Here is a 12,285-nt window from a genome sequence, read left to right on the forward strand (position 1 = left end):
GCATGGCAACATTGAACCCTTTAACCCACTGTGCTGGCCAGATATCAAACCTCCATCCCTACAGAGACCTGAGTCACTGCAGTCAGATTCTTAACCCACTGCACCACAGCGGGAACTCATGGAAATATTTTTTTGAAGTGATAAAAATTTGGAAATATTCACTCCGAGATGAAAGTTTAGCTTGTGCTACGTCTACAGATATGATGTTGTGTGACCATGAAAAAGAAGGAACTGGGGAGTTCCCAATGTGGCACAGCAGAAACGAATCCAGCTCGGATCCAGGAGGCTGTGGGTTCGATCCCTGGCCTTGGTCAGTGGGTCAGCGATCTGGCGTTGCCGTGAGCTGTGGTGTAGGTCGCAGACGTGACTTGGATCCCCTGTGGGATAAGACGTGGCATAAGCCAGCAGCTGCAGCTCTGATTTGGCCGCTAGCCTGGGAACTTCCACAGGCTGAGAGTGGAAATAAAAAAAAAAAAAAGAAAGAATGAACTGACTTTATTCTAAGAGCCCTGGAGGGCTTCTGTGTGAGGAGCGCCAGAGGTGCACCAATGTCCAGTGTCTATGATATGATGCAACTTTTAACACCAACACCAGCCCCACCCCTTCCTATATGTATACTTTTTATTTGTATGTTACCTGCGAGCGTGGGGTTCCTTCTGGAAGACTACACATCGGACTGCCAACTTTGGAAGTGGGGTTTGGGAATGAGGTTGCTAAGTAAGAGAGAAGCTAACTTGGTCCAGAGCAAAACTAGGAGAGTGTGCACTGAGTAACACTGAGGAAACGATGTAACCTACGGTTTACAGAGGAACTGTTGTCAATCTGTGAAAGCAGCTATGTACGTGGACACTGAGAAGCTGGTGTTGTGGACAAAGGAAAACATGGCTTTAATCCTGGGTGGGTCTGTGGGTCACTTTTTCCCTCCATATCTGTAGTTTCAATTATAGTGCTTCTCAGTGTTTAAAAATAGAGGACGTTTGGGACAGTGGGGTGAGAAAGACTGGGTGATTAACAAGGAGTCAAATCAGGAGTTCCCGTTGTGGTTCAGTGGTTCATGAATCCGACTAGGAACCATGAGGTTTTGGGTTCCATCCCTGGCCTCCATCAGTGGGTTAAGGATCCGGCGTTGCTGTGAGCTGTGGTGTGGGTCGCAGACACAGCTTGGATCCTGCGTTGCTATGGCTGTGGTATAGGCCGGTGGCTATAGTTCTGATTAGACCCCTAGCCTGGGAACCTCCATATGCTGCGGGTGCAGCCCTAGAAAAGACAAAAAGACAAAAAAAAAAAAAACAAAAAAACCAAAACAAGGAGTCAAAGCACATATGGAGTTTGGATTTTGTTCTAAGTGCAAAGACAAAACATTATAAAGTTTTAAGACAAGCAAAAAAAAAAAGAGCATGTGATAACAACGTGGGAGTTCTGGTCACGGCTCGGTGGAAATGAATCTGACTCGCATCCATGAGGACACTGGTTTGATCCCTGGCCTCGCTCAGTGGGTTAAGGATCTGGCGTTGCTGTGAGCTGTGCTGTAGGTTGCAGACGCAACTCAGATCTGGCATTGCTGTGGCTCTGGTGTAGGCTGGCGGCTACAGTTCTGATTCGACTCTTAGCTTGGGACCCTCCATATGCCATGGGTGTGGCCGTAAAAAGCAAATAAAATAAAAAAATGAAAAAGTAATGGCAACATTATCCCCATCTGCAACCTGAGTAGTTAGTTCTATCTGGGGGATTCGAAGTTCAGGCGTTTGAATAGAGTCTTTTTTTTTTTTGCTATTTCTTGGGCCGCTCCCGCGGCATATAGAGGTTCCCAGGTTAGGGATCCAATCGGAGCTGTAGCCACCAGCCTACGCCAGAGCCACAGCAACGCGGGATCTGAGCCGCATCTGCAACCTACACCACAGCTCACGGCAACGCTGGATCGTTAACCCACTGTGCAAGGGCAGGGACCGAACCCGCAACCTCATGGTTCCTAGTCGGATTCGTTAACCACTGCGCCACTACAGGAACTCCTGAACAGAGTCTTAAAAGAGAAATAAGATCCATCCTCCGTTGTTGGATAACTGACTAAAAATTGAGCTGGTCAGGCAGCGAGAACAACTGTTTACACACACCACCATGCCCATTCCCTGCTTCTGGGAGGGTAAAATTGCATTCTTTCCAAAAAGTAGTTATTTTAGTGCTTAAGCTGTTCTAGGCTTGTTTTAAGGCACTGGGGACAGAGCCGTGAATAAAGATTGAGAAAGTCCCCGTTCTCATGGAGTTTATAATCTAGTGGGAAAGATAGACCTTAAATAAAAATAAATATATTGTTGTTCTTATTATTATCCCATTGCTTCTACTCTGGGACATTGCTGAGAGCTCAAGTGAGGTCAGGGACCTGCCCAAGAAAAGATGCAGCATTTCTTTTTCCCTTTTTTTTTTTTTTTTTTTGACCAAAAAAGTTCCCGGGCCAGGGATTGAACCCTTGCCCCAGCAGTGACCTGAGCCATAGTAATGACAATGCCAGATCTTTTACCCACTGAGCCACCAGGAACTCCAAGATGCAGCATTTCTGGCTTTAGATTTCCCCAAACCTTGGGATAACCTTGACAGATACATTTGCACGAGGAAGGTTCCCCAAAGGTGTGTGTCTTTCTATGCGTGTTTTTGGATATTGAAAGACATCTAAGCACGGTCTAGGAGTTCCCACCGTGGCTCAGTGGTAATGAACCCGACTAGTATCCATGAGGATGTGGCTTCCATCCCTGGCCTTGCTCAGTGGGTGAGCCATGAGCTGTTGTGTATGTCACAGATCTTGTGTGGCTGTGGCTGTGGTGTAGGCTCCGATTTGACCTCCAGCCATATGGCACCAGTGTGACCCTAACAAGAAAAAAAAAAGAACCACAGTCTACCGCCTTCCCAGTGGACCTTCCTCAATGATGGGCAGGCCCTTGATCATGCCTGGAGATATAAACCTGCCTGTCATCCCTGTGGTGATCAGAGATCAGGCCTTTTCAACTCCCAGATGCCCTGCTGGACGTCTGTGCTCATTCTCTGCCGGGGCCCACCAAGCACCCTGAAGCCTCTATGGAGCAGGCAGGTCAGTCCACCCAGAGCCCTGTGGTTCTCCTTCCCCTGGAGGCTGGGCCCAGCCTGGCCCCTTGCCTCTTGCCAGAAGCGTAGGCCTCCTAGCCCAGCTCCCTTTGAAGTTGCCCCTTCCTTTCTTCACCCACTACTCCAAGCAAAGCATCCGCTGCACAGGGAGGGAGGGCCCGGGAAGGGAAGAGAGGGTCTTTGGTCTTGAGTTTCACATTGACCCCCCCACCCCACCCCATAAAATGCAACCTTTGCCACCTCCACTGCCAGTTCACAGGGCCCTTCCCCCAGTGTCAGGTGGTGGTTGAGTTCCCATTGTGACTCAGCAGGTAACTGAGCCCGACGAGTATCCACTGAGGATGCAGGTTCGATCCCTGGCCTCACTCAGTCGGTTAAGGATCTAGAGCTGCTTTGAGCTGTGGTATAGGTCACAGATGCGGTTTGGATCTGGAGTTGCTGTTGGGAACTTCCACATCCTGCAGGTTTGGCCCTAAAAAGAAAAAAAAAAAAAATAGTGGTGGTGGTTGTGTCATTCCAGTTCCCATATTTCAGTTATAAGCCCCAGGAGCATTCCTCCTAAAGTCTGGATACCTGTATATTGGACACGTGTCCAGCCCTGCTGGTTACCCAGGCAGCCGCATTAAATGTAGCAGCGTTTTTATTTAATTTATTTATTTTTATTTTTAGGTTATTTAGGGCCGAACCTGTGGCATAAGGAGGTTCCCAGGCTAGGGGTCAAATTGGAGCTGAAGCTGCCGGCCTATGCCAGAGCCACAGCAATGCAGCATCCGAGCCACATCTGCGACCACAGCTCACAGCAACACCAGATCCCTTAACCCATTGAGCGAGGCCAGAGATCAAACTTGCAACCTCATGGTTCCTAGTGAGATTCGTTTCTGCTGTGCCACAATGGGAACTCCTAGCAGCACTTTTCAACAGGAGGGCTTGGGTCTAGCTGAAGAGGGTAGAAGGTACCTAGGTGTTTCGACTGGAACCTGCTTTTGAGTAAAATGGACAAAATCTCTATTGCCCCTATCAAAGACAGACCCCCCCCCCCAATATGGTATATTTTAACAAGTTTTAGGGGTATATGGGTATCTGCTATATTATTTTCTGCTTGTTTGAAATCTTCCCTAGTTAAAAATTAAAACCGGAGTTCCCGTTGTGGCGCAGCGGTTATCGAATCCGACTAGGAACCATGAGGTTGTGGGTTCGATCCCTGGCCTCGCTCAGTGGGTTAAGGGATCTGGTATTGCTGTGAGCTGTGGTGTAGGTTGCAGACGCGGCTCGAATCCCACGTTGCTGTGGCTCTGGCGTAGGCTGGCAGCTACAGCTCGGATTCGCCCCCTAGCCTGGGAACCTCCATATGCCTTGGGTGCAGCCCAAGAAAAGGCAAAAAAAGACCAAAACAAAAAAAAAAGATAGTTAAAAAAAAAAATTAAAACCAAAGATTTTGGGAGCTGATGGAGATGTGTGTGTGGGGGGGCATCCCTCTCCGCAAACTTGATGCCTGATACAATTGTCTGCGGTTCCCAGATACCCTCTTTATCTCCATATCCGTCTATCTAGGTCTCTCTAAGCATCTATCCATCTAAAATCAATACACCAGCACTTCAGGCCAGGCCAGAAACGGAATCACTGATTGCATAGGGGAAATCTCCACCTTGGGAGGGAAGTCCACCTGGATTTCTATCCTGGCTCGGTCCCTGAAGGGCTGTGTGACCTTAGGCCCATGAGTGACACAGCCTCTGTTCTCATCCGGAAAAAGGCGATCATCACAGCAGGTGGGCGTCAACTTAGGCGCAGTAGGAAGCGTGCTCTGCGGGAGGTCGGGCTGGGCTGTGGGGGTGGGGAGCTGGGGAGAAAGGTGTGGAAAGACGGATCGGTTCCTGGTTCCTCCATGAGGCTGAGTGGATGACCAGCCTCTCCCAGCGCCCCGTACCATCCAGCTCCTTGGACCTGAGGCCAAGCGCCTGGGGGTTCGGAGTGCAGAGGAGGAGAGTTTGTTGCATTGTTTTGAAGTCTGTTGGTTTTTTGAGGATGGGGGTGGAGGGGAGGGGGAGGATGGGACCAGGTGAGGAGCTGTGGGGGCTCCCAAGCCACACCCTGTTGGGAAGATGTTGGTGGATAGAGCGTCCTAGGGGCGCAAGGCGCAGGACCAGGGGTCCCAAAGGGCGTCAAGGGCCCTGAGCACTTTTGAGGATGAATCTCGGACTCGCCAGCAGGGGAAGGTCACACACTATCCACCTGGGGCCCAATCCCACTTAAAAACATAATTAAAATACTTGAGGAGTTCCCGTTGTGGCTCAGTGGCTAAGGAACCGGACTAGGAACCATGAGGTTGCAGGTTCGATCCCTGGCCTCACTCAGTGAGTTAAGGATCTGGCGTTGCCGTGAGCTGTGGTGTAGGTCACAGACGTGGCTCAGATCCTGTGTTGCTGTGGCTCTGGCATGGGCCGGGGTCTACAGATCCGTTTCGACCCCTAACATGGGAACCTCCATATGCCTGACCGCCCGCCCCTCCCCCAACATTTCTTCATGATCTGATATTAGAATTGGGTGCCTTGGCTTCAAGAGTCAACTCTGTTATTGGTTGGCTGCGTGACCTTGGGCAAGTCTGTCCCCCATCAGACACCAGTTTCCCCATCTATCCAGCCAGCGGTTGGATTAGATCATCTCCTGGGGCCCTTCCTTGTCTAAAGCCCTGAATCCTGTGGCCATTCTCAGGGGGGCCTGATGTTTCATTTTCTGCTTTACACAAACAGACTCTTCAAGAAGTCCTTGGCTTGGCCGGATGGCAGCTCTGCTCCCAGGGGCAGCAGAAGGTTTGGAGGGCTGGCAGAAACTTCCCGAACCTTCCCCTGACTCCCGCTGTGGCCTTGGCTCTGGGCGGTGGCTCCAGGGCCTCTCCCAGTGGGTGCCGGAGGCTGGAGCCGCCTTTGTCTGCGGCAGGAGGCCAGCCAGGCGGCTGCGGCTGCAACCCGGCCCCTGCCCAGGCCTGGGAGATGGTTTTTTTTTCCCTGTGTGTTGCAGCTGGGACCGTTTATAATAGGAAAAAAAAAAAGAGAGAGAGAGAATGACCAGGCCAGCCGGCTGGAAAATAAAGAGACTTAAAAAGAAAAGGGCTAGGCTGTTCTTCTCCTGTGGAGGCTTTGGTTAAGCAGAAAGTTTTAGTTCCTTTCTGAAAGGCATTTGGGCTTTTGAAGTCCCCTGCGGGAGCTCCCTCTGGCCTCTGGGAAGCCAGGCCCTGGCATGTCCCAATGTGCATGACCAGGATGGGGCCAGGGGCACTCAGAGGAGGCAGCAGCAGGCCCTGGGAAATACCGCCCCAGGCTGGGTCCACTGGGGTCCGGGCCCAGGCTCCCTCTGCTCCCAGCCTAAGTAAGCCCCATCACCTCTCCTTGGTGGCCTTTCACCTGAATTTCCTGTGCTCCCTCTGGCTTTGAAGGCTGGCCCGGTGCTGTGGGGCCAGAGGGAGCAAAGCCAGCTTTGCTTCTCCATGAAGTCAGAGAACCAGAGAGGTTTCACCGGTGGGGAGATGGAGGCAGAGAGAAGGTGTATCTGAGGCCACCCGGGAAAATGGAACTTATTGAGTGGCTGTTGCGTGAGCTTTGCCTATACATATTAACAATAGCTAATGTTTATTAAGCACTTATGGTATGGAAGGACCTGGTAATGCATCCTGGGAACTGGCAGATAGAAAGCTCTTCCTCTCCTTGAAGCTGCCTGACCAGCCCTGCTGCTTTAGCTGAGCTGGTTCTGGGCCTTACCAGTGAGCTCTCAGCAGGGTCACAGCCATACCCCTCCCTGAAGAGGGGCCACAGTCAGAACAGAACACTTATCATGCACCTGCTGTGTCCAAAGTGCTGTGTGCCAGGCATGTGCCCACGTAGCTCAGATCACGCCCTCCACGCGGGACTGAGGCAGGTCAGTGGGGAGATCACCTTACGGCTCACGACTGCCCTGTGCTGTGGGCATTATTCTCCTCATTTTATAAATGAGGTTGCTTGGGAGGTCCCATCATGGCTCAGCGGAAATGAATCTGACTAGCATCTATGAGGACACAGGTTCGATCCCTGGCCTCGCTCAGTGGGTTAAGGATCTGGTGTTGCTGTGAGCTGTGGTGTAGGTTGCAGACTCGGCTTGGATCCCATGTTGCTGTGGCTATGGTGCAGGCCGGCAGCTGTAGCTCTGATTCGACCCCTAGCCTGGGACCCTCCATATGCCGCAAATGCAGCCCTAAATATCAAAAAAAAAAAAAAAAAAAAAGAGGGGTTGCTTTGCCCTGGGATTCAAATCAAGGCCTGTCTGGCTTGAGCGGCCGAGCCCTTTCCATGAGACCCGCCTCTGTGCTCTGTGGTGGCCCTGCCTGGGTAGAGTCTGCTCTGGCTTCTCCGGTCACTGCCATTCACCAGGTGTGACGAGAAGACTGTGGCGTGAAGGGGGTACGTTGTCTAAATGTAGGGCTCTGTCCTGAAATAGCTTTTGACCTAGCGGGGTAGGCAAAGGTTTTTACCAGCTGGTGTCTGTTATCCACCGTGCGAACTATGTGAAAATGGCCGGTCGCACAGAGGTACAGGGGGGCATCTCCTCTGTGTGTTGCACAGATTATAGGTTTTCTCTGGACGCCTTGAATTCTAATCACCTGCCTGGCCTGGGGGATGTCATGGGGAGTGGGGTAGACTCAGCCCTGAGGATCTCACTTCCCGGCTTCCTGCCTGTGGGTACTGGGTCCTCAGTTGTATACATCCAGCACAGGGACCACACATGCTCATGCTCTTCTGAAATCTCCATGGCATTTCTCTGAGGTCTGGGCACCTAAGAGTTTCTTTTCATGATGGGGGGTGGGGTGAGGTCATGGGCGGGGAAGGATATTTGTGCAGGAAACTCAATAGCACCCTTTCTTTTTTTTTTGCAAATTGTCTTAAGGAGTTTGGTCCTGCACAGTCTTAGGTTTTTTGGTTTTGTTTTGTTTTGTTTTTTTTTGTAAATAACAGGGGTCACAGAAGAGGTGGGAGGTGGGCAAGGGTTTGCTACTCCCACCTTACCTCGCTACCAAGTGACAGTGAAGGCAATCTCTGGCCAAAGTCTGCCTTACACCAAAAGTTACGAAAGCAGGACAACCCCAAGGACAAAACAGGTCCTACAGCCAGTTTTGTTAGTTCAAGGAAGCCCCAGCGAAGTGCTTTCAGGGTATCTGATGACTTCCGGTGTGCCAGGTATACTCGGACAAGCCCCATCACACCGCCGGGCAGGATTCTGTGTCGGCTGTGGCGCACCTCGCAGGCGCAGTCAGAAATCTTACCTGATGGCTGGACACAGGCCCCTAGAGGGATCGACCTTGAAGGTGGGGGTGGGAAGGGGCGTGCCCTAAGGGGACAGGTCACCCCAGCCTTGCCAGATTTATACTCCCTGTGCAGGCAAGGTGGGGCGTGTTTCTGGGCCATTTTGCTCTACCATAGCTTGAATGACTGTTTCCACCAATGAGAGCCCATTCCTACATCTATCTTTTTTTTTGGATATCCCCTTTGCTAATTAGCAAAACATTAGTAGCTGATGGAGCAACCTTGTGACCAGTTCTAGTTCAAGCTTAGAAAACTGGGCACCTATCACATACATTATACCCTGGATGGCTTTTTTTTCTTTCAAAATGAATCACAAACACTGTAAAAGAAGCCTTTTCACAAAGCGATGGATGAGCCCAGGTTTGCGTGTGCCGTGTACGGGTTGGAGGGCAGCTGGAGGTGGTCTGGGTGGAGGTCTCAGGGCCAGGCCAGGAGTTTCAAGCTTTCCGAGGGTGGAAGTCCACTGGGACCCTCCTGCCAAGCGGGTTTCTTCTTTGTTGCTTTGTGGGTGTTCCCTGCAAAGACTGCTGATGCTCAAAGAATTAAATAATTATAATAATGATGATAAAATAGAAATGGCTTTCCCAGCTGAGCAGAACCTGGAGAAGACAAGGAGTTTCCCACACCCGACTTATTGTTTTTGGCATTGGATTCCCACAGCCCCAGGGACACAGATGTCTGGGCCTGCTGCTGGCCTCTTTGAGCTGTGGTCATGGGGGTGGGGAGCACTGGGGACCCTTGGAGAATTTCAGGAGCTTCTGTAGGGATTTCCCTCCCGAAAACTCCAGGCTGAGAACTAAGGGCAGAGAAAGGGACTCTCTTCTACCTTGATTTACTGTTCTGACGCCTCAGAAGCTTCACAACTAAGCTGTGTGAAAGGGAACTTCAGTGCCACCAAGACTGGGGGCGGCTGGGGAGAGCTGGATGTGAGTGGTTGCTGGTTAATGGTCCAGGTGCCAGGCTCTCTCCTGATGGATCAGCCAGAGGGCTCGATCATTGCTTCCTTGTACCCTCAGGACAGGAGGGTCCAGGAAAACCTGGGTTCCCCAACCAGATGGCCCATTACAATAAAACAAAAATGCAGGAGTTCCTGTCATGGCGTAGCTGAAACCAATCCGACTAGGAACCATGAGGTTGCAGGTTCGATCCTTGGCCTCGCTCAGTGGGTTAAGGATCTGGCATTGCTGTGGCTGTGGCAGAGGCCAGCAACTGTAGCTCTGATTAGACCCCGAGCCTGGGAACCTCCACATGCCGCAGGTGCAGCCCTAAAAAGCAACAGAACAAAACAAAACAAACCGCACACACACACACAAATGCAGAAGATAAAAAGGAAAGAATCAACACAGAACCTCTTGATAGACACAAAGCTGCTAGAAAGCAGCAGCCCAGGGAAGGAGGGACCTGTCAGGGCAAGGAGGGAATTTGCAATTGTGTGACTGACATCTCTCTCTAGAAATATTTCTTTTTCTTCTTTTTTTCTTTGCTTTTTAGGGTGGCAACTGAGGCATATGCAGGTTCCCAGGCTAGGGGTCCAATCAGAGCTACAGCTGCTGGCCTACTCCACAGCCACAGCAATGCGGGATCTGAGCCTTGTCTGCGACTTACACCACAGCTCACGGCAACGCCGGATCCTTAACCCACTAATCGAGGCTAGGGATGGAACCCACAACCTCATGGTTCCTAGTCAGATTCATTTGTGCTGCGCCATGACGGGAACTCTTTTTTTTTTTTTAATTTGTCGTCATGCCCATTGCGTGTAGAAGTTCTGGGCCAGGGACTGAACCTGTAACACAGCGGTACCCAAGCTGCTGCTGGGACAACGCCAAATCTTTTCCCCACTTCGCCACAAGGGAATTGCTAGGAATGCTTTTGACCTTGAGGCATAGTGAAGGGGAGAGACAGGAAGGGAAGGAGGTGCCAGCCTGATAATGGCCTTGCTGTGGGCCAGACTGGCAGCTCTCACTAACACGAGGTCCTCAGGAAAACTCCATGAGATCCATGCTCTCCGTGTTCCCATTTTGCAGATGAGAAAAATGGAGGCAGAGAGTCTCTTCTCAAGGTTCTCCAGCAAGATCAGGAAGGAGACTGGACTGGAAGATGGGTCACATTGGCTCCTCAGCCTGGCTTCACCTGTCCCCTTGGGGCCCTTTGCTTGGGGCTGTGACAACTTCTCCTCGGAATCACGCAGCTCCTTTCTTTCTTTCTTCTTCTTCTTCTTTTTTTTTTTTTGTCTTTTTGCCATTTCTTGGGCCGCTCCTGCGGCATATGGAGGTTCCCAGGCTAGGGGTCTAATCGGAGCTGTAGCCACTGGCCCTGGCCAGAGCCACAGCAATGCAGGATCTGAACCGCGTCTGCGACCTACACCACAGCTCACAACAACGCCGGATCCTTAACCCACTGAGCAAGGCCAGGGATCGAACCCGCAACCTCATGGTTCCTAATCGGATTCGTTAACCGTTGAGCCACCACGGGAACTCCCTCACGCAGCTCTTTTCTACCTCAGGGCCTTTACACACACTGCTCGCTCTGCCAGGAACTCTGTTCTGGGTCCTCTTCTCTGACTCCTTCGGCCTCCTCCAGGCTCTCAGCCAAACCACTGCTGTGACCCTCTGCTTTTTGGCCTCATTTACACTATATTTTTCCTTCTCAGGATTGTTCGCCACGGTAATTAAATAATTATTTATGTGGCCATTTATTAAAAGTCAGCCTCCACACTAGAGAACAAGCCCCAGCAAGGAGGCACTGTGGTCCTGCTTGTTTGTTGTCTTACCCTCAGTTTGGGCACGCAGTAGGCACTCAGTGAATACATGAATGTTGACTAAACAACTAACAAAGGAATGAACTTATTTCCTGGGGGAAAACTGAGGGTTCATCTTCCCTCCCCAAAATGATTTCTTTCTTATAGGCTGATGCAAGTTTTCCCAGTGGAGAGTGTGATTCTCAAGTTATGAAAATGTCTAAACAAAGATCACAAATTCCAGATTGTATATATTCAAGTGTCATCTATTTATTTATTTAGTCTTTTTTTTTGCCTTTTCTAGGGCCACTCCCAGGGCATATGGAGGTTCCCAGGCTAGGGCTCAAATTGGAGCTGTAGCTGCCAGCCTAGACCAGAGCCACAGCAACATGGGATCCGAGCCACGTCTGCAACCTACACCACAGCTCATGGCAATGCCGGATCCTTAATCCACTGAGCGAGGCCAGGGATTGAACCCGCAACCTCATGGTTCCTAGTCGGATTCGTTTACCGCTGCACCACGACGGGAACTCCTCAAGTGTCATTTAAAACACACAGGTGTGTGTGTGTGTGTATATGTGTGTGTAGGGCAAGAAAGGAGTCATTTGGTCACTTATTGCAAAGCACCTCTTGAACAACTTTGGAGACTTTTCAGGGATACTAGTTTATGTAATTTTTTTTTTTTTTGGTCTTTTTTAGGGCCGCACCTGAAGCATATGGAGGTTCCCAGGCTAGGGGGTAGAATCCCAGCCATAGCTGCTGGCCATGGCAACACCGATCTGACCAATGCCACAACTTGAGGCAACGCAGGATCCTTAACCCAGTGGGGCAGACCAGGGACTGAACCTGCATCCTCATGGATACTAGTCAGGTTCTTAACCCACTGAGTCACAGTGGGAACTCCAGGATACTAGTTCCGAAGTCACAACAGGAGCCCTATCTTATTTTACTTTATTTGTCTACCTTGTTTTTTGTCACCCACTGCTCCTCCGGCATTTACCAGGCTGCTCTGGATGACACCTGCTTCTTTTTGAAACTCAGAGGGACACCTAATTGGGTGTGTGTCTGGGGATTTACATCCTTACATCCTTGGGTGTGGAAAGGCAGTACCTTGAGTGAGAGGCGCCT

The sequence above is a fragment of the Sus scrofa genome, chromosome 6 (genome assembly GCF_054392235.1).
Source record: "Sus scrofa isolate SSC_HxYL_T2T_F1_AM1 chromosome 6, Sscrofa_HxYL_maternal_Yorkshire_Landrace_v2.0, whole genome shotgun sequence".
In the NCBI taxonomy this organism is placed as follows: domain Eukaryota; kingdom Metazoa; phylum Chordata; class Mammalia; order Artiodactyla; family Suidae; genus Sus; species Sus scrofa.